This window comes from Pleurodeles waltl, chromosome 1_2, assembly GCF_031143425.1.
Source record: "Pleurodeles waltl isolate 20211129_DDA chromosome 1_2, aPleWal1.hap1.20221129, whole genome shotgun sequence".
Lineage (NCBI taxonomy): Eukaryota > Metazoa > Chordata > Amphibia > Caudata > Salamandridae > Pleurodeles > Pleurodeles waltl.
In genome coordinates, this window is record NC_090437.1 from 246058408 (window position 1) to 246078199 (window position 19792).

Consider the following 19792-nt stretch of genomic DNA (forward strand, 5'->3'; position numbering starts at 1 on the left):
GAGAAGTGTGTCCCTCCCCAAAGGTGGCACATAACTTCACATAGCTGTACCCCATTGCCCTTCTGGAACCTCATGAGCCCTTAGTGCAACTTCATAAGCAGCTAACCATTTATCTATGTCATCTCCCACCACAAAACTGGGCACCACATTTTTGGGTATACAAACCTTCTTTTCTCCAGCAGGTCCTGTCTGTATTCTGCCACCATTACTGCTGGATTCAGACTGCTTTGCCTTGAGATCCAGCTCCATGAGACTCAGTTCATGAGCCAACAAAAGTTTCTTTTCAGCCAAGGCTCTCTCAGCTGCAGCTTCAGCTCTTTCAGCTTCAATCTGTTTGGCTGCTCTTTCAGCCTCAGCTTGCTTGGCTTCTCTCTCTGCCCTTCTTTCGTCCTGTTGAGCCTCAGTTTTCAGTCTTGCCATTTGCAATTGGAACTCCCTTTCTTCTCTCCATTCCTCTGCGGTCAGGCTCAGCACAGAGACACTGCTCCCTGGTCTGGAAGGGGGCACAATTGCAGTGGTAACATCACCCACTGATAGCAACAAATCCTCTGAGGGGCCATTTTCTGGCTCTTCTTCCTCATCATCCTCCTCTAAATGGGCTTCTGCCCAGGCCCTCAGTGCCACTTGAAAGTCCTCCTCTTTGGAGGCCCCTTGGGTGGGTACTCTCATCACCTTGCAGAACCCTCTTAGCTGTTTGACAGTATATGTATCCAACAAGGCTAGGTCAAAATATCCTGCTTGAGACCCAGCCAGAGACATATTGAGTGAGGATTTAGATTTTGAAAATGTCAGGAAAAAATAATTTGCAAAAAGAGATCAAAATCAAGTTGACCTTCAACTGTGGGTAGGTAGTGAAATACTTAGCTACTGTATGTCACTGCACAAATACAAGTCCTATCCCACCGCTGCCACCAATGTTAGAAATGGGGTTTTTGGTTGGCAGTCAGGTTACCCTCTGTCCAAGCAAGAACCCTCACTCTAGTCAGGGTAAGTCACACACAATCCAAATTATCCTGTGCCCACCCTCTGGTAGCTTAGCACGAGCAGTCAAGCTTAACTTAGAAGGCAATATGTAAAGTATTTGTGCAATAAATCATACAATAACATAATATAGTACCACAAAAATACACCACACAGTGTTTAGAAAAATATATAATATTTATCTGGGTATTTGCAGGTCAAAACGATCAAAGATTCAATATGAATTTGTAAAGATATCACTAAAAAGTGATATGAAGTGTCTTAAGTCTTTAAAAAGTAAACAAAGTCTCTTTCAAGCACAAAGTACCTGGTTTGGAGTGGAAAATCTCCGCAGAGGGCCGCAGAAGAGGAGAGGACTTGCGTTGTTATTTTTCATGCGAGGAGACGTGCGTCATTCTATGGGAGAAAAACTGGTGTGTGCATCGGTTGCGCCCCTTCACACATGGACTTGCATCGTTATTTTTCACTCTGGGAAGACGTGCGTCGTTTTCCAGCACCCAGACCGTCTCCTTCTATGGATCGCGGGATTACCAGATGTCCCAGGGTCTGTGGGTGGATTCTTCGGCTTGTTATCCGGCTGCGCGTCGTTCCATGGAATTGCCTTTCTCACGGCAGGCGTTGCGTTGATTTCCCCTCTGGAAGTCGGGTGGCGTTGTCCATACGAGGCCGTCCATCGAAGTTCCGGACGCACCGCAGGCGTCGCGCTGAGCGGCATCTTTCTGGATCGGCGTGCAGTAAATTTTTCACCGCGGAACAAGCTGTGCATCGAAAATTTCGCCGCACGAAGAGTCCAAATGAAAAAGAGAAGTCTTTTTGGCCCTGAGACTTCAGGGAACAGGAGGCAAGCTCTATCCAAGCCCTTAGAGAGCACCTTTACAGCCAGACAAGAGTTCAGCAAGGCATCAGGCCAACAGAAAGGCAGCAGTCCTTTGTAGAAAGCAGACAGGTGAGTCCTTTGAACAGCCAGGCAGTTCTTCTTGGCAGGATGTAGGTTCTGGTTCAGGTTTCTTCTCCAGCAAGTGTCTGAGGTGGTAGGGCAGAGGCCCTGTTCTATACCCAAATGTGCCTTTGAAGTGGGGGAGACTTCAAAGAGTTGCTTAGAAGTGCACCAGGTCCCCTTTCAGTTTAATCCTGTCTGCCAGGGTCCCAGTAGTGGGTGTGGCAGTCCTTTGTGTGAGAGCAGGCCCTCCACCCTCCCAGCCCAGGAAGACCCATTCAAGATGCAGATGTATGCAAGTGAGGCTGAGTACCCTGTGTTTGGGGTGTGTCTGAGTGAATGCACAAGGAGCTGTCAACTAAACGTAGCCAGACATGGATTGTAAGGCACAGAAAGATTTAAGTGCAACGAAATGCTCACTTTCTAAAAGTGGCATTTCTAGAATAGTAATATTAAATCCGACTTCACCAGTCAGCAGGATTTGGTATTGCCATTCTGGCCATACTAAATATGACCTTCCTGCTCCTTTCAGATCAGCAGCTGCCACTTCAACAATGTATGAGGGCAGCCCCAATGTTAGCCTATGAAGGGAGCAGGCCTCACAGTAGTGTAAAAAGGAATTTAGGAGTTTAACACTACCAGGACACATAAACTACACAGGTACATGTCCTGCCTTTTACCCACACAGCACCCTGCTCTAGGGGTTACCTAGGGCACACATTAGGGGTGACTTATATGTAGAAAAAGGGGAGTTTTTAGGCTTGGCAAGTACTTTTAACCCCTTCGCTGCCAGGCCTTTTCCCCCTCCTGTGCCAGGCATTTTTTTGCCTATTTGGGGCAGTTCGCGCTTAGGCCCTCATAACTTTTTTTCCAAAAAAGCTAACCAAGCCAAATTTGCATCCTTTTTTCTCAACATCCTAGGGATTCTAGAGGTACCCAGACTTTGTGGGTTCCCCTGAAGGAGGATAAGAAATTAGCCAAAATACAGTGAACATTTTGTTTTTTTCAAAAAAATTGGAAAAAGTGGCTGCAGAAGAAGGCTTGTGGTTTTCCCCCTGAAAAAGGCATCAACAAAGGGTTTGCAGTGCTAAACTCAGCAGCTTCCCAGCTTTCAGGAACAGGCAGACCTGACTCAGAAAACCCAATTTTTCAACACAATCTTGGCATTTTACTAAGACATACCCCATTTTTGCAATTTTTTGTGCTTTCAGCCTCCTTCCAGTCAGTGACAGAAATGGGCATGAAACTAATGCTGGATCCCAGAAACCTAAACATTTCTGAAAAGTAGACAAAATTCTGAATTCAGCAAGGGGTCATTTGTGTAGATCCTACAAGGGTTTCCTACAGAAAATAACAACTGGATAAGAAAAATATTGAAATTGAGGTGAAAAAAACATACATTTTTTTCTACGTTTTACTCCGTAACATTTTCCCTGCAATGTCATATTATCGAAAGCAATATACCGTTACGTCTGCTGGACTCCTCTGGTTGTGGGGATATATAGGGCTTGTAGGTTCATCAAGAACCCTAGGTACCCAGAGCCAATAAATGAGCTGCACCCTGCAGTGCGTTTTCATTCTATACCAGGTATACAGCAATTCATTTGCTGAAATATAAAGAGTAAAAAATAGCTATCAAGAAAACCTTTGTATTTCCAAAAAGGGCACAAGATAAGGTGTTGAGGAGCAGTGGTTATTTGCACATCTCTGAATTCCGGGGTGACCATACTAGCATGTGAATTACAGGGCATTTCTCAAATAGATGTCTTTTTTACACACTCTCCTATATTTGGAAGGAAAAAATGTAAAGAAAGACAAGGGGCAATAACACTTGTTTTGCTAATCTATGTTCCCCCAAGTCTCCCGATAAAAATGATACCTCACTTGTGTGGGTAGGCCTAGAGCCCGCGACAGGAAATGCCCCAAAGCGCAACGTGGACACATCCAATTTTTTGAAAGAAAACAGAGGTGTTTTTTGCAAAGTGCCTACCTGTAGATTTTGGCCTCTAACTCAGCCGGCACCTGAGGAAACCTACCAAACCTGTGCATTTATGAAAACTAGAGACCTAGGGGAATCCAATATGTGCTGACTTGAGGGGCTCGGACCAGGTTCTGTTACCCAGAATCCTTTGCAAACCTAAAAATGTGGCTAAAAAAACACATGTTCCTCACATTTCTGTGGCAGAAAGTTCTGGAATCTGAGAGGAGCCACAAATTTCCTTCCACCCAGCGTTCCCCCAAGTCTCCTGATAAAAATGATACCTCACTTGTGTGGGTAGGCCTAGCGCCCGCGACAGGAAATGCCCCAAAGCGCAACGTGGACACATCCAATTTTTTAAAAGAAAACAGAGGTGTTTTTTGCAAAGTGCCTACCTGTAGATTTTGGCCTCTAGCTCAGCCGGCACCTAGGGAAACCTACCAAACCTGTGCATTTTTGAAAACTAGAGACCTAGGGGAATCCAAGATGGGCTGACTTGTGGGGCTCTGACCAGGTTCTGTTACCCAGAATCCTTTGCAAACCTCAAAATTTGGCTAAAAAAACACATGTTCCTCACATTTCTGTGGCAGAAAGTTCTGGAATCTGAGAGGAGCCACAAATTTCCTTCTACCCAGCGTTTCCCCAAGTCTCCCGATAAAAATGATACCTCACTTGTGTGGGTAGGCCTAGCGCCCGCAACAGGAAATGCCCCAAAGCGCAACGTGGACATATCCAATTTTTTGAAAGAAAACAGAGGTGTTTTTTGCAAAGTGCCTACCTGTAGATTTTGGCCTCTAGCTCAGCTGGCACCTAGGGAAACCTACCAAACCTGTGCATTTTTGAAAACTAGAGACCTAGGGGAATCCAGGATGGGCTGACTTGTGGGGCTCTAACCAGGTTCTGTTACCCAGAATCCTTTGCAAACCTCAAAATTTGGCAAAAAAAACACATGATCCTCACATTTCTGTGGCAGAAAGTTCTGGAATCTGAGAGGAGCCACAAATTTCCTTCCTCCCAGCGTTCCCCCAAGTCTCCCGATAAAAATGATACCTCACTTGTGTGGGTAGGCTTAGCGCCCGCAACAGGAAATGCCCCAAAGCGCAACGTGGACACATCCAATTTTTTTTAAAGAAAACAGAGGTGTTTTTTGCAAAGTGCCTACCTGTAGATTTCGGCCTCTAGCTCAGCCGGCACCTAGGGAAACCTGCCAAACCTGTGCATTTCTGAAAACTAGAGACCTAGGGGAATCCAAGATGGGGTGACTTGTGGGGCTCGGAACATGTTCTGTTACCCAGAATCCTTTGCAAACCTCAAAATGTGGCAAAAAAAACACATGTTCCTCACATTTCTGTGGTAGAAAGTTCTGGAATCTGAGAGGAGCCACAAATTTCCTTCCACCCAGCGTTCCCCAAGTCTCCCGATAAAAATGATACCTCACTTGTGTGGGTAGGACTAGCGCCCACAAAAGGAAATGGCCCAAAACACAACATGGACACATCACATTTTTTCATAGAAAACAGTGCCTACCTGTGGATTTTGGCCTGTAGCTCAGCCGGCACCTGGGGAAACCTAGCAAACCAGCGCATTTTTGAAAACTAGAAACCTAGGGGAATCCAACATGGGGTGACTTGCGGGGCTCTGACCAGGTTATGTTACCCAGAATCCTTTGCAAACATCAAAATTTGGCCAAAAAAACACTTTTTCCTCTCATTTCGGTGACAGAAAGTTCTGGAATCTGAGAGGAGCCACAAATGTCCTTCCACCCAGCTTTCCCCTAAGTCTCTCAATAAAAATGGTACCTCACTTCTGCGGGTAGGCCTAGCGCCCACGAAAGGAAATGGCCCAAAACACAACGTGGACACAACATATTTTTTCACAGAAAACAGAGGTGTTTTTTCCAAAGTGCCTACCTGTGGAGTTTGGCCTCTAGCGCAGCCGGCCCCAGGGGGGGCAGAAATGCCCTAAAATAAATTTGACCCCCCCAAACCACCCCTGCCAGGGAGCGCTCCCCCTGCGTGACATTGGCGCCAAAAAACAAATCCCCGGTGCCTAGTGGTTTCTGCCCCCAGGGGGGGCAGAAATGGCCTAAAATAAATTTTCCCCCCAAACGCTCCCCCGGGAGCGACCCTTGCCTACGGGGTCGCTCCCCCTGAGTGACATTGGCGCCAAAAAACAAATCCCCGGTGCCTAGTGGTTTCTGCCCCCTTGGGGGCAGATTGACCTAAAATCGACCAATCTGCCCCCAAGGGGGTAGAAATGGTCTAAATACAATTTGCCCCCCAGGGGAGCGACCCTTGCCTGATGGGTCGCTCCCCATCTCTAAAAAAACAAACAAACAACAAAAAAAAAAAACACAAAAAAATTTGCCCTGGTGCCTAGAGGTTTCGGCCTAATAATAGGCCGATCTGCCCCCAGGGGGGGCCGAAATGGCCTAAAATAAATTTCCCCCCCTAACTCTCCCCCCCTCTCGGGAGCGACCCTTGCCTATGGGGTCGCTCCCCCTGCGTGACATTGGCGCCAAAAAATAAATCCCCGGTGCCTAGTGGTTCTTGCCCCCTTGGGGGCAGATTGACCTAAAATCGGCCAATCTGCCTCCAAGGGGGGCAGAAATGGCCTAAATACAATTTGCCCCCCAGGGGAGCGACAAAAAAAAAACACAAAAAAAAATTTGCCCTGGCGCCTAGAGGTTTCTGCACCCCCTGGGGGCAGATCGGCCTAATAATAGGCCGATCTGCTCCGAGGGGGGGCAGAAATGGCCTAAAATAAATTTGCCCCCCCAGGGAGTGACCCTGGCCTAAGGGGTCGCTCCCCTTGCGTGAAATTCATGCAAAGAAAAAACTCCCTGGTGTCTAGTGGTTTCTGCCCCCCTTGGGGGCAGATTGGCCTCATCAAACTAGGCCAATCTGCCCCCAAGGGGGGCAGAAACTGCCTAATTATAATTTGCCCCCTAGGGTAGCGACCCTTGCCTAAGGGGTCTCCCCACACCTAAAAAAAAAAAAAAAACATTAAAAAACCAAAAAAAAAAAAAAGATCCCTGGTGCCTAGAGGTTTCTGCCCCCAGGGGGGGCAGAAAAGGCCTTCCTAAAAAGTGCCCCCCCCCCCCCTGGGAGCGACCCTTGCCCAAGGGGTCGCTCCCTTATGTCACTTTGTAAAATAAAATAAAAAATCCCTGGTGTCTAGTGGGGTTTCAAAAGCCGGATTGCAAGCAATCCGGCTTTTGAAACCCTGGGAGAGACTTCAAAGGGAAGGTAATTCATTTCCTTCCCTTTGAAGCCCCTCCGGGCCTCCCCCAGTGATTGAAAGAGAAATGCTTTGCATTTGTCTTTCAATCGCGCTAGAAGCAAAGCCTCCAGCGCGATGGGGGAGGCCCCTGTGACAAATCAGCGCGCGCTCGCACGCTGATGTCACAGGGGGGGTGGGGGGGTGTCAGGGGTGGAAGGGGAAGGTCTTTCCCTTCCATCACCGTCCTTGGGGGGGAGGGGGGTGCACGGGGGGTGCGCTAGCGCTCCCCCAAGTTCCCCTGTGCCTTGGACGAGGTGACCTCGTCCAAGGCACAGGGGTACTGTAGCCTTGGACGAGGTCACCTCGTCCAAGGCACAGAACCGGTTAAATGCCAAGTCGAAGTGACAGTGAAACTGCACATACAGGCCTTGCAATGGCAGGCCTGAGACAAGGTTTAAGGGGTTACTTAAGTGGGTGGCACAACCAGTGCTGCAGGCCCACTAGTAGCATTTAATCTACAGGCCCTAGGCACATACAGTGCACATTACTAGGGACTTATAGGTAAATTAAATAGTCCAATTGGGTATGATCCAATGTTACCATGTTTAAAGGGAGAGAGCATATGCACTTTAGCACTGGTTAGCAGTGGTAAAGTGTGCAGAGTCTAAAAACCAGCAAAAATGAGGTCAGAAAAAGAGAAGGAGGAAGGCAAAAAGTCTGGGGATAACCCTGCAGAAGGGCCATTTCCTACACTACGTTTCACTGAAATATTTTCTTATTTGTTTCTAGGTGCATAAGACATCACACTCAGTATAGCCAGAAAGAAGACCTGCAATGACGCACACAAGCTGAGTCATCCTCTGCTTCCACTTATGCTGATAAGTGAGAATATCTAGTGTTGGAAAGAAGTTGGAGAGTGTCTGAAACAAGGGTGTTCCTGCCAAGAAAGTGGTCAGTGATGAGGAAAAGAAGGATATTGCTACCACTGGCTTGCCATCCTCCATCTTTTTCAGGAAATGTGGTGTACCTGCTGCACCATCCCGACCTAAGGCTGAGCCCACACCCATGTCTCTCATCGATGCAGTCATCCAATGAACAGTGAGTCTAAACTGGACTTGTCTCAACCACAAACTAGTACCAAACTATCACAAGAAAGTGGACTACAGGAGCCACAGTTCGCACAGTTCTTCCTGAACTAGGAGCACAACAGGAAGTTCCTGATAAGCAAGATGTTGCCCTTTAATCAATGGCTTCACAATGTGCAGCAAGAAAAATAAAGAATATTCCCTCATCTTCTCAAATCCCTCCTTCTGATGATCTGGACATAGATTGGATCCCATCCAAGTCCAAGACTTGCCCAGAGAAACAAGGGAAAAGTTCTTGAAAGCCTTACAGTTGTGGAAAGTGACAGTGACGAGGATGAACCAGTGATTGTCTGTATGGAGGGTGGCTCAGAAGATTCCGAGATGACCCCTCCTATTCAGGCTTCCATAATTATAAGATGTCCATTGAGTCCTGCATCCACTACTACCACAGTTAAAGTATGCCCTACAGAGAGACAAACGGCACAGCCACCTACCTCCTGTTCTTCAGGCATTGGCAGTAATACACTAGAGCGGTTATCCTCTCCAGTTTGGGACTCCTTTACGATAAGCAAGCAGGAGGATGACATTGCAACATGCTTGAATTGCCACACAAGTGTCCGTCGAGGTAAGCCAGGTTTGCACTATGGTACTGGAGGCCAAGTGCCCGACCTAAATCAAAATCACACAATCCAATGGGAGAAACACCTTAAAAAGATAGCTGCGTGTTGAGAGGTGGGAAGCAGCTGAGTGCCCAGTGATAGAAGAACAAGGTGGTCAAGAGGAAGAAGAGGATGATGCATTACATAAAACAGCCCTGTCCCCTGTAATGTGCCAGCATAATCGGAATCAGCAAACTACAAATGGGCCAGGTCTCACCTCTGCCACATACAGTGAACCCACAAGACACATATTGAGTCTACCACGTCCTGATTCTCTCAAGAAGTCACCTGTGTCAGTGGCACCACAAAAGAAAACAATCCATTCTACTATTATGGGCATGTTTAGGCAGGAGTGGCCCTACAAACCCAACTACCCAGTGACACATTTGTAAAATGGGAAGCTGGCTAAAGTGGTAGCGTTGAACCTTCTCCCATTTTCTTATTTGGATGGAGTGGGTTTTTTAGAAATTGTGGAGCCACATGTTTGAATTGGCGGGATCCCACCCAGACCTATTTTGCCAGAGTTGCTGTTCCAGTGCTACACCATGATGTGCTGCAAGTTGTTGGCCAAGCTATGAAGCAGAGTGTTGTTCACACTATCCACCTGATGACAGACATGTGGTCTAGTTGTCAAGCAACTGATTACATGTGTATCTCTGAATGCTGGCACTCTTTTGTGTGGCTTAGGCAACAGCTATCTGCAAGTCTCAGTGCTCAAGAAAGTTGTAAGGACGTTCGGTGGTATGCAACAGTAGCAATGCTCTCCATGGAGAAATACCATACAGCTGTAAATATCTTGGAAGGATTTGACAGTAAGGTGTTTGAATCGCTTTGCCCCAGAAGTCTCAGAATTGGATTTGTTGCCATAGAAATTGGCAGTAGTATAGTCAAGGCCATGGCAGATCGTGGATACTTCAGGGTCCTATGTTTGGTGAAGTGCATTAACCTGATTGTGCAGGACTTTCTAAAAAAAAAGAAGACATAATCAGCCAAATGCTGGACACCTGGCACGTAATATACAGTCATTTCGGTAACTTTCTTAAAGCCTGAAAGCTGTTTTGGGTCATTCAGCATGCTAATAGAGTACTGGTTAAAACTTTCATACAGGAGGTACCAACACATTGGAACTCAACCTACTACATGTTGCAATGTCTGTTTGAGCATAACAGACTAGTCACTGACTATGTCCTTCAAAGAGGAGGAGATGCAACTGGGAAAAGGATGACTATGAAGATAAACAATTGAGGGTGGACAGAGGTTGAGCAAGTGGCAGCACCAATTACCATTCTGGGAATGGCCCAAAACCATATGGATGACCCAAAAGAGGTCTATGTAGATGAAATCCATTGGTCTATTGGCATGGGCAAAATGTGACAATGGCCAGAGCTCAGCAGGCTGGCAATAAAGTATCCGGCTTGTCCGGTAACCAGAGTGCCTTGTGAGCAGGTGTTCAGTGCAGCCAGAGTAGTTCTCACTGTCAGAAGGACCAGTCTCTCACCTCAAAATGTTGAGAGTTTGACCATGATAACAATTAACTAACACTTCATACCACAAGATTACACTGTTCTTGAAAAAGTACAAGATGAGGTTGAGGGTGATTGGTCAGAAACAGGTGCATTAGCTGCTCAACCTCTGGGTGAGTCCCATGGGTTTAAAGATGAATTTTACTTCACTGATAAAGTAGTCTACAACACAACTTTCATACATTATCGTTGAACTTCTTTATAAAAAAAAAAAGAACGAAAATGATATAGAAGTTGATTTCCATATTCAGTGTCTGACTTATGCAACTCCACCGTTTATTCCCATACATGGAGTGGAGTTTGACTAGTGTGCACAAATGATGCCTCCCCGTTTGTTTAAAGGACATGAAGACAATGCCTCCAATCCCTATCCTCCTGGTTTTCATCACTTAGCATGGCTGCTAGTAAAGATAAATAATTATACAAGACTGCCATTGTTTGTTGCCTCTATGGGAAAAGAGAAGATACAATAGACAAATGTGCACCATGCATGGAACATACAACTATTGCACAAATGAGTTATGTATTGATTGAATGATAATTTATGTGGTGCATGGGAGGGTGTCGTTCATCTAATATGTAAACTTGATTTGTTGGATGGATGATTCTGCCTGAGTGATTGCTTTGCTTTCATACTTCAGTATAATTGTACTTGCATGGTCAACTCCTTTCCTGTACTGTTCTTCAGAGGCCAGTCAGTTTAGCTTACAGAATTGCACAAGATGTTCAAATGTATTTGCTCTTGATAATTGACATAAATGCAGGTCTTTCTCTCTCAATCCCATTTGGGTCGGACTCGGAAACAGGACAGGACAACCCAAACAGCCGGAAGAAGGAAGTTAATGTCTATCTACTTCAATGGGAAACATCATGACTCAAAGAGGCCTACTCAGTCCTATTAATGAGAGAGACGTGCTTAGATCTGAGACATGCAGAGCAGTATACTGACCCAAATGTCAAACTTTTCTACTTAAGTGGTTGTGGTCTAGGGGACTGTCAATGGAAATACATGTCACATATGGGATGCACTCAGATAAATGTTATGGCAATTGACATTTGTGAAATTGATCAGCCCTGTATATGCAGCTATTCGTCTGCCCTCTTGGGCCTCATCTACCATGAAGCTTACCTTCTCCTTAACTCTACAATAGTGACATGTACTTTTTTCATTCCACAGGCCTTCTATTCTTCTGCACAAAACAGCAGCTCCATAGCACTCCTGATTACTAGACTGGTTCAGCCCTGCACCCAAGAAGGACATTCTGAGAAGACTAATGCAGATGCACCGTTTATTTTGGAATTTATATGGTATAATATTTCTTTTCTTAGCAATAACAATTTGTAAAACTGGGTAGGACCTCCCTATTTAGTATTTAAAAAAACCTAGGTAACAAAACAATTGGATCCCTTGGGACTCTGGAGCTGAAAGACTGTACGGAATACATTTAGTAACTGAACTGTATCATTCCTTGATTCCCTCCCACAACAGTTATAATAATGATGTGCTGCTCATTGACTTTAAGAATATTGTATTTGTCTTTGTCTCACCTTTCCCCAACTCCCCATTTCCATTCATTCATCAAACCCCTAACCCTTTTCCCCCAGGTTCTGTGATCAATCGAGGTGTGACTTAAGAGCTTACACCATAAATAGAAAACACACTTGGGTGGAGCTGCTGAAAACAATGCCAAATCACTGTTACAGGATCTTCTTAACTAAATAATAGCTCACACCAGTCCTACTCATGGATTCACTCTTGCAGTATAACTGTACTACCACCAGTAGCTTTATGCGTATTACCATTACAACTAGTAAAAAGGGCTTTGAGGGCACCCAGTTCAGTTTTAATGTCAGCCATCTACCGGGCCAGGTTCTGCTGCCTGCACCTAAGCAGCATCATCTCTTGGCTGAGCAGCGCCAGGTCACATAGGGGGAGCTAGAGGAGAGTGTTTAATGATGAGGAAAGGAGGCTGGTGCTGCTCTTATTGGCAGTGGACACCAGCTGCAGGTCGCAACAGCACTGGTGTTGCTGTGGATTAGAGGCAGGCCTGGCAACGGCACAAGGAACTGGAGGCCCGTGCCTCCTCCTCTTCCTCCTCTAAGGCCACCAGCTGGAGACACTCCATGGCCTCCAACTTTTGTGCCACAGCCAGAGGCTATTTCCTGCTGAGATGGTTGCTGGCCAGCTCCAGTAGCAGGAGTAGTTATATCAAGAACGAAAAAACAAAAACATAAATTGTGATGCTCAGCACAAACATGTGTTTCTACTGTGTATAGTGGCAAAGTAGCAGATTGCTGGTCACCTTGAGCCATTGGAATTTAATTTGGATGTGTTGATTAGTCACAGCCTGGGCTAAGCTTTTCCAGCCCATGCATCTCATAATATAATAGTACTGACTCTGAGGAATTAAGCCAATATTCTAACTTTGTCAATAACAATTTTTAAATTAAAGGATTCCATAGTGAAACTGAGTAAACACTATGTGGGTTAAATGAATTATCTATCATTAATGGGTAAGGTGTATATATGCCACACAATTAATACATGACTATGCAATATTAATGGAACCATGGTGGCAGGTCTGCCTACTTTGCAGCATGTTTTTGAGGCAGTTATATCATGGTATGTTGTTAACATATAACTCAAATGGCCTTTCTCTTCTCTGACTCCCTCTTCAATTGTACCCTGAGTCCACACTTTGGTGGTGATAGAGTCTGGCAGATAGAATACTCTGTCACACATGAGGTGGATAATGGATATCCCAATTGCCTTTTTACTGTAAACAGTGCTGTTAGAAATTGGTCTCTAGTGAGTAGAGGTATGCACCCAGTCCAAGAAAGGACCACAATCCTAGTCAGCGTAAGTCAGTTACATACCATAAAATGACCTGTGCTTACCCTCTAGTAGCTTGATGCAGAGCAGGCAGTCTTAACTAAGAAGGCAATGTGAAGAGTATTGGTGTGACGCTTAAGATGATAAAATATAATTAGAGAGAATCCTAATTTCTAAAATAGTGTGAACACTTGTACAAAATGTATTGTAGTTTTAAAGAGTCCCATAAGGCTCCAGTTCGGAACCACCGTGTTTAAAAAGGACAGCCAACATATGTTTCACCCCCTATCCATGAAGAAGTCCTTTGGCTGCAAAGTACTTATGGGGTGAATAAATAAGACTCTCAAAGTTTCTTGGATACTGTGTGGTCCGTTATCATGTGAGGTCCTGGCAAACGCTGAGTCCCACGTATCTCTAAAAGTCCAATAAAGTCCTTGCTGTTGTGAAGTGGACCGGGTGGCCAGAGTGCCCACCAGCATGCCTTTGTGTGTGGTTGTCTGGAGGGAAAATACACAAGAACCCAGCTCTCACCCACCCAGACATCTACTCAGAGATAGGCAGAAGGCATTAGATGAGTTAAAGAGAGAAAATGCCAACCGGCATTTCCAGAATTACAATTTAAAATCCAACTTTACCATTAATTAGGATTATAAATTGTCATTCCAGAGACACCAAACCATGGGGTCCCACCTCTTCTCAATTGGAAACTACACTTATAAAATGCAATAAGGCAATCCCAATGTTAACCTATGGGAGAGATAGGCCTGGCAGTGGTAAAAAAAGAATTAAGGGGGCATATTTACTATGAATTTGAGTAGGGCAGGGCCACAAGTATTTTTGCTGTGCTGAAATGCACCAAATCAAAAAGGCAGGAATGAACCGTATTCAGGAGATAAGATGCATTCCTGTTTTTTCAGCCAGGGCCTGCGCACAATTTTCTGCCTAGCACCAACACAGGTGCCGTTGCAGCATGGTGCAAGGGTGTCTGTGTTGCTGGCAGGATTGTTTTTATGCAGGAACGGACACCTTTCTACACAAAAACAATCCACAGAGTCTTTCCTTTCTCTATGTGTGCTGCAGAAAGCAGCACACATAGAAAGAGGTTAAAAAGAGGAAAAATAAATATAATTCTCCTTGTTAAACCTCCCCGGGGTGGTGTACAGTTGTGATGCATTCCCTAGTTTACAGATCCTTGTAAATCTGGGAATGCATCAAAACTCATGGGTGTTGTGTGGGAAAACCCACTGCAAAGTCCATGGAATACCCCCTGATGCAGTGAAAGGCAACTCACAGATTTGCGCTGTGTTGCCTTGTACCATATCTATGAGGCCATGAAAGCCATACAAAGTGGCTTTGCATGGCCTCGTAGACATGGGTTTGCATTCTTTGTCATTCAAGCAACATAAAAGTGACACATAGGTGGTGCAAAGGGAGCTTTCCATTACCTGGACATGTAAAACTTAAAAGTACTTGTATAACCTTTTAAATATACTGCGCTTTGCCCTTGGGATGTCAACGGCCTACCTTAGGGGTGGATGATATGCATTGAAAAGAAAGGTTTGGGTCTGGCAAGAGGGTTAACTTGCCAGGTCCACATGGCAGTTTAAAACTGCACCTACATTGTCTGCAATGGCACACCTGAGCCAGTTTGAAGGGCTACTGCAGGGGGTAGCACAATCAGTGCTGCAAACCCACTGGCCCTGGGCACAGGGAATGCACTTTACTAGGGACCTATAAGTAACTTAAATATGCGAATTGTAGATAAGCCAATGTAATCATGTTTTAGTGAAAGAGCACCTGCACTTTAGCCCTTGTCAGCAGTGGTAAAGTGCCCAGAGTCCTATAGCCAGCTAAATGGAATCATCATAACAGGAGGTCTGAAGACAAAAAAGAGTAAGGGAGACCACCCAAGGAAGGTAGGTCTAACAAGTGCATAGACTACAAATGATGCACTGAAGTTCAGCGAACAAGATATATTTTATTTGTCACATTCATCAGAGTATTGTATCTGCCAAACTCTAAATCAGGCCCTTATTCCCATATTACAGTCTGGTCCCCACCACAACAAATACCTTCACTTTTCAGTGGGGAAATGTATTCAACAGGGAGGTATGTTATGGGGAATGGGCTAGCTAGAGGTTTAGCTATAGAATGGTTGGGTGTCACTGATCATGTTTCTGCTTAACCGCATTGTTTAGGTTAGCTGTCAGCATTTTGTTCTAACAAAAGTATCACGTTGGCAGGTTTGTTGCTTTGTTTGTTTGTTGACAACATTTTAAAAGGCAGATAGTCACTGAGTCAACCAAAAACATTTTTTCTCCTAAAGGAGGGATACGGAAAGAACATCAGGCTAGGAAAGGATAAGAGGTTGAAGGGGATTCAAAGGTAATATGGTATTAATTGTGGTATCTCATTCTTGCAAGTCATGAAAACTGGTATTATAAGACAACATTAGGCATCTACAACCTTGACCACTCTATCTCTGTCCCTATATTGTTTGACTGTTTGATCAAGAAAGTCTTCTCCAGCAATAAATGTGGTGAATAGAATCATTGGGCCTGGCTGCGATCCTCTTTATGTTACCAAAAATCCTTTCTTCTCTTAACAGTACTACTATGCAACAAGATATGTAAATGAGGGGTGAGGGAAAGCTTACTAAAAATGGAGTAGAAGAAAGCTCAGGACAGGAAAAATTAATTTGCTAAAACCGGAAATATAGAAAACACTGAGAAATACAAGGATAACTAACATAAATATTACATATACACAAGAAGTATAAAAAGAATAAAGTGAAGGACTTACTGAGCCCGCTAAAGAGAGTTGCTGCATCACAGCCTACACAGGGCCCAAGAAGAAGAACACAGGGTTGTGCTAAAAGAGCTGTTCATATTTACAGCGGCCGAAACTCAGCAGAAAGCCGATCTGTCGAGGGAGCACATCAAGGACGTCTTCGAGGCCATTCCATTGCAGGGCCAAGGCAGGGGCACAAATGGAACAGTTCCGGATTTGTAATCAACACCATTCAACATTGCCAGAAAGCAAACAATAGTTGATAGATGAACTGCCTGGATAGAAACTTTTGAAGATTTCATTGATGCACTTGAAGAGACTGATAACAGGAAAAAAATTAAATTCCTCAAAACCTTTGCAGGTGATACAGAAAATGCCAGGAACAGACAAAGAAGTTACATCCCATCAGATTAAGAATGTGTTGACTCTCAAGTTCAATTCAAGTTTTTTCAGTCAAGAACTTCAACGAGTGGTGAAACAATCAATGAATTTGTGGAAAGACTTCACACAATCAGCAAACACTGTACATTCAATGGAAATAGTAAGTGCATTATGGTGCAAAGACAAAATGGCCACCAGAACATTCCAGAAACAATGTTCGACGTATGCCCACAGGAGCAAGCGGCATCAGTTGAGGAAAATAGATACTTAAAATGAGTAGATTGTCATCTAAATCATTGGCAAATAGTTCTTCAGCCTCAATAATAAGTGAAAGTGAAGAAAGTGATTGTGCCATGTCAGTGCTTACTACAGAAAAACGTGCACATGTCGGACTTGATGCTTGTGAGGAGAAAAGTTGTTCAAAGAAAGTCAACATGTCAAAATAACAAAATCATACAAACACTGTCCAAATATTACACTAAAAATAAATGGATGGTCCATATCTTTTAGTATTGATAATTGTGATCAATAAATATAATGACTGAAGTAAAGTATAACAAAATGTCTCCGTTACCGTGGCACACACCGTCAAAGACCAAAGTATACACATGGGCTGCCTCTATACCCATGAAGAGTAAAGGTTTGTTTAGGGCAATAGTAAAACATAGAAAACAAAAGTACAAGCACCAATCTAGGTACTTTAAGGTATAGCGGCAAGTACTCGCTTGCTTAGATTCAACATGGTTGCTTACATGGGACTGATTTCAATGAATTACAACATGAATACTCAGCACAAAATAATACTTAAATTCCCTTCATTGTTTTATGATATAGGAAAGTTAAAGACTATGAGAGTAAAATTGGATATTAATGAGGATGTCTGTCTGGTTGCTCAGAGACATAGACAAGCTGCTTTTCATTTACATGAAGATGCTCAAAAAGAACTTGAATCATTACTTAAGCATGACATTACTTAACGATGTACTGGTCAAAGGCCATGGGTTTTTCCCATAATAGTGGTGCCTAAAAAGGAATATGAAGGAGCTGTACGCATATGCATCAGTATGCGCCAAGCAAGCAAAGTGATTGAACAAGAACGACATCCAGGGCCACACATTGCTGACATGATCACACAATTGAATGGTGCCAAAATCTTCTCTCAACTTGATTTGAGTAAAGGTTATTCGAGTTCAGTTAGAACTAGAAGAAAACTACAGATAAATTACAACCATTGCAACTTAGTTACCCATGTTGGTTTGTTTAGATACAAGAGACTGAGGGCCTGATTTAAAGTTTAGCGGCCGAGGTTATCCCGTCACGAATGTCACGGACATTCTGTCCCCTGTATTACAATTCAATTATATCCTATGATGCACTTAATTTTGGTTTGCATAAACCATACGGCAGTACATAGTCAATAAAACCAAATGATTAAAATATAGTGCACCACAAATTATAAAAAACTTGTGCAAACTCATTATAAATCAGATTTTTCAGTTAAAATCATTAGCAATCATTACTGACACCGTGAAACATTCATCATGGGGACTTTGGGTGGATAAAAGCTATCAAAATAGTTTAGAAAAAGCTACAACATGTTCTTTCCCCTCGCTGTAAGCTTAGCAGAGCGTATTCTCTGAGCACAAAGCAAAAACCTTAAAACTGCAAAAACAATATATTCCTTAGTGTCACACCCAAGGATTTCCCTTGCTTCCAAATGTGGGATGTCCCTAAAGTCTTGCATGATGGAATAATCCACCTTCTTCGGGGAATACATAAAGCAGACAAAAAAAAAAAAAAATGGCCATCTGTTTATGGCAATGTCAGACTAAACGGGCAATTGGCAGTTGTAGGACAGCTCTTGTCTCATTCACTTGTAAAGGTGTTCAATGGAAAAATGCCAAATCTAAACTTCATGATCAATGTTTTCACTGAGGGTAGGCTAATCCTGTCTAAATACAACTCAAATCTATGAAAACATTTATATGATAAAAACATCCCATTTGTACTATCTTCATTGAGCTCATTCTAGCATAACTGTAGGGTATACTCCCAACAAGCTTATTCAATTTGATGAATTGCCTTTCTTTAGCGAATCAGTGGCTGTCCATAGTTTTGGCATCTGAATAGCCGTACTTAGATGTTTAATTCTACTCAACCAAAGGGTGCATGCATACTTATCAGCTTCCATAAACTCAACCAGAGTTTTCCTATACGGGATCAATTCCACTGTAGATCACACACTCATCCAGTATGTCAATGGTTTTAGGTGTGCTACATTGTAAATGTTTTCAAAAGAAAGGGCTAGTCAAAGGGGCATGAGGGGAGTACTTCGAGGAGGATTGCACAGAGATCTAATACATTTGTTTTCAATACGTGTGAGAGCAGACACATCAACACATCCCCAGAGCTTTGCACCATACATGGCTCCCGCCATTGCAGTAACTCTTTAAGCTTCTACGGTAAAGGACACAACTCTCCTAGAAGTGCTTTTAAATCTCCTCTCTATGGCATACACTCTTTGGTGAGGGACTGACACTTCACACACACAAACTGAGGGACCCATGACATACTATTAGCGAGTCTAACACCTAGGTAGTCAAAAATGTTACTTTCTTTAGGGGGACCCACCTAACCTCATCTTGCCTCTGAATGACGTGCAGGTACAAGGCCATGAATTTTGATTTAGAAGAGGTTCACCTCAAGGCCTCTGGCAGCACAAATTTAATAAACGCTATCCAGGAGTATTTAGAGGCCTACGGACATTCTAGAAATCAGAAGCGTATTATTAGCATACATGAGTATTGGCAGGCTATTGCCAGCAGATTTAGGAGCATCATGTCCACATTGAGTTAGCCAGACTACTGCTCCATTTATATGCAGACTAAAAAAGTGTAGGAGTTGATACGCATCCCTGTCTGACCGCGTAATTAATTGGGATCCTTGGAGTAAGATCTCTACCAGAGTTTCACTTGCAATGATAGGAACCTTAAATTCAGACAAAGTTTGCCTTCGAAGTTACCAAATTCCTACCTTTTGTTTTTGGAACCAAAATTCTGATGAGGGTCACAATTGTAAAAGTGGATTATTCTAATTATTGTTGATGCATTATCACGATGTATGGCATCATGTAGCCTACCAAGGGTGATGTCTTTATAAGGTGTTGCCTATGCTGGTGAGTCTTATATAGCTAGTAGTACTTCAAATGATAATGTTCTCACTTTCAGCCAATGTTTCTTTCGATTAGTACTGCAAGTATAGATCAAATTATGTTTTAAAAAGTTTGTGCGTGCAACGCACTGTGTTGCCTATTTCCAGTGACATATTGTCCCATTCTTTTTTTTAAATGGTCTATGTGACAGTTTTTCCCCTGCTGTTCAAGGATGAATCTTTATACAGTACA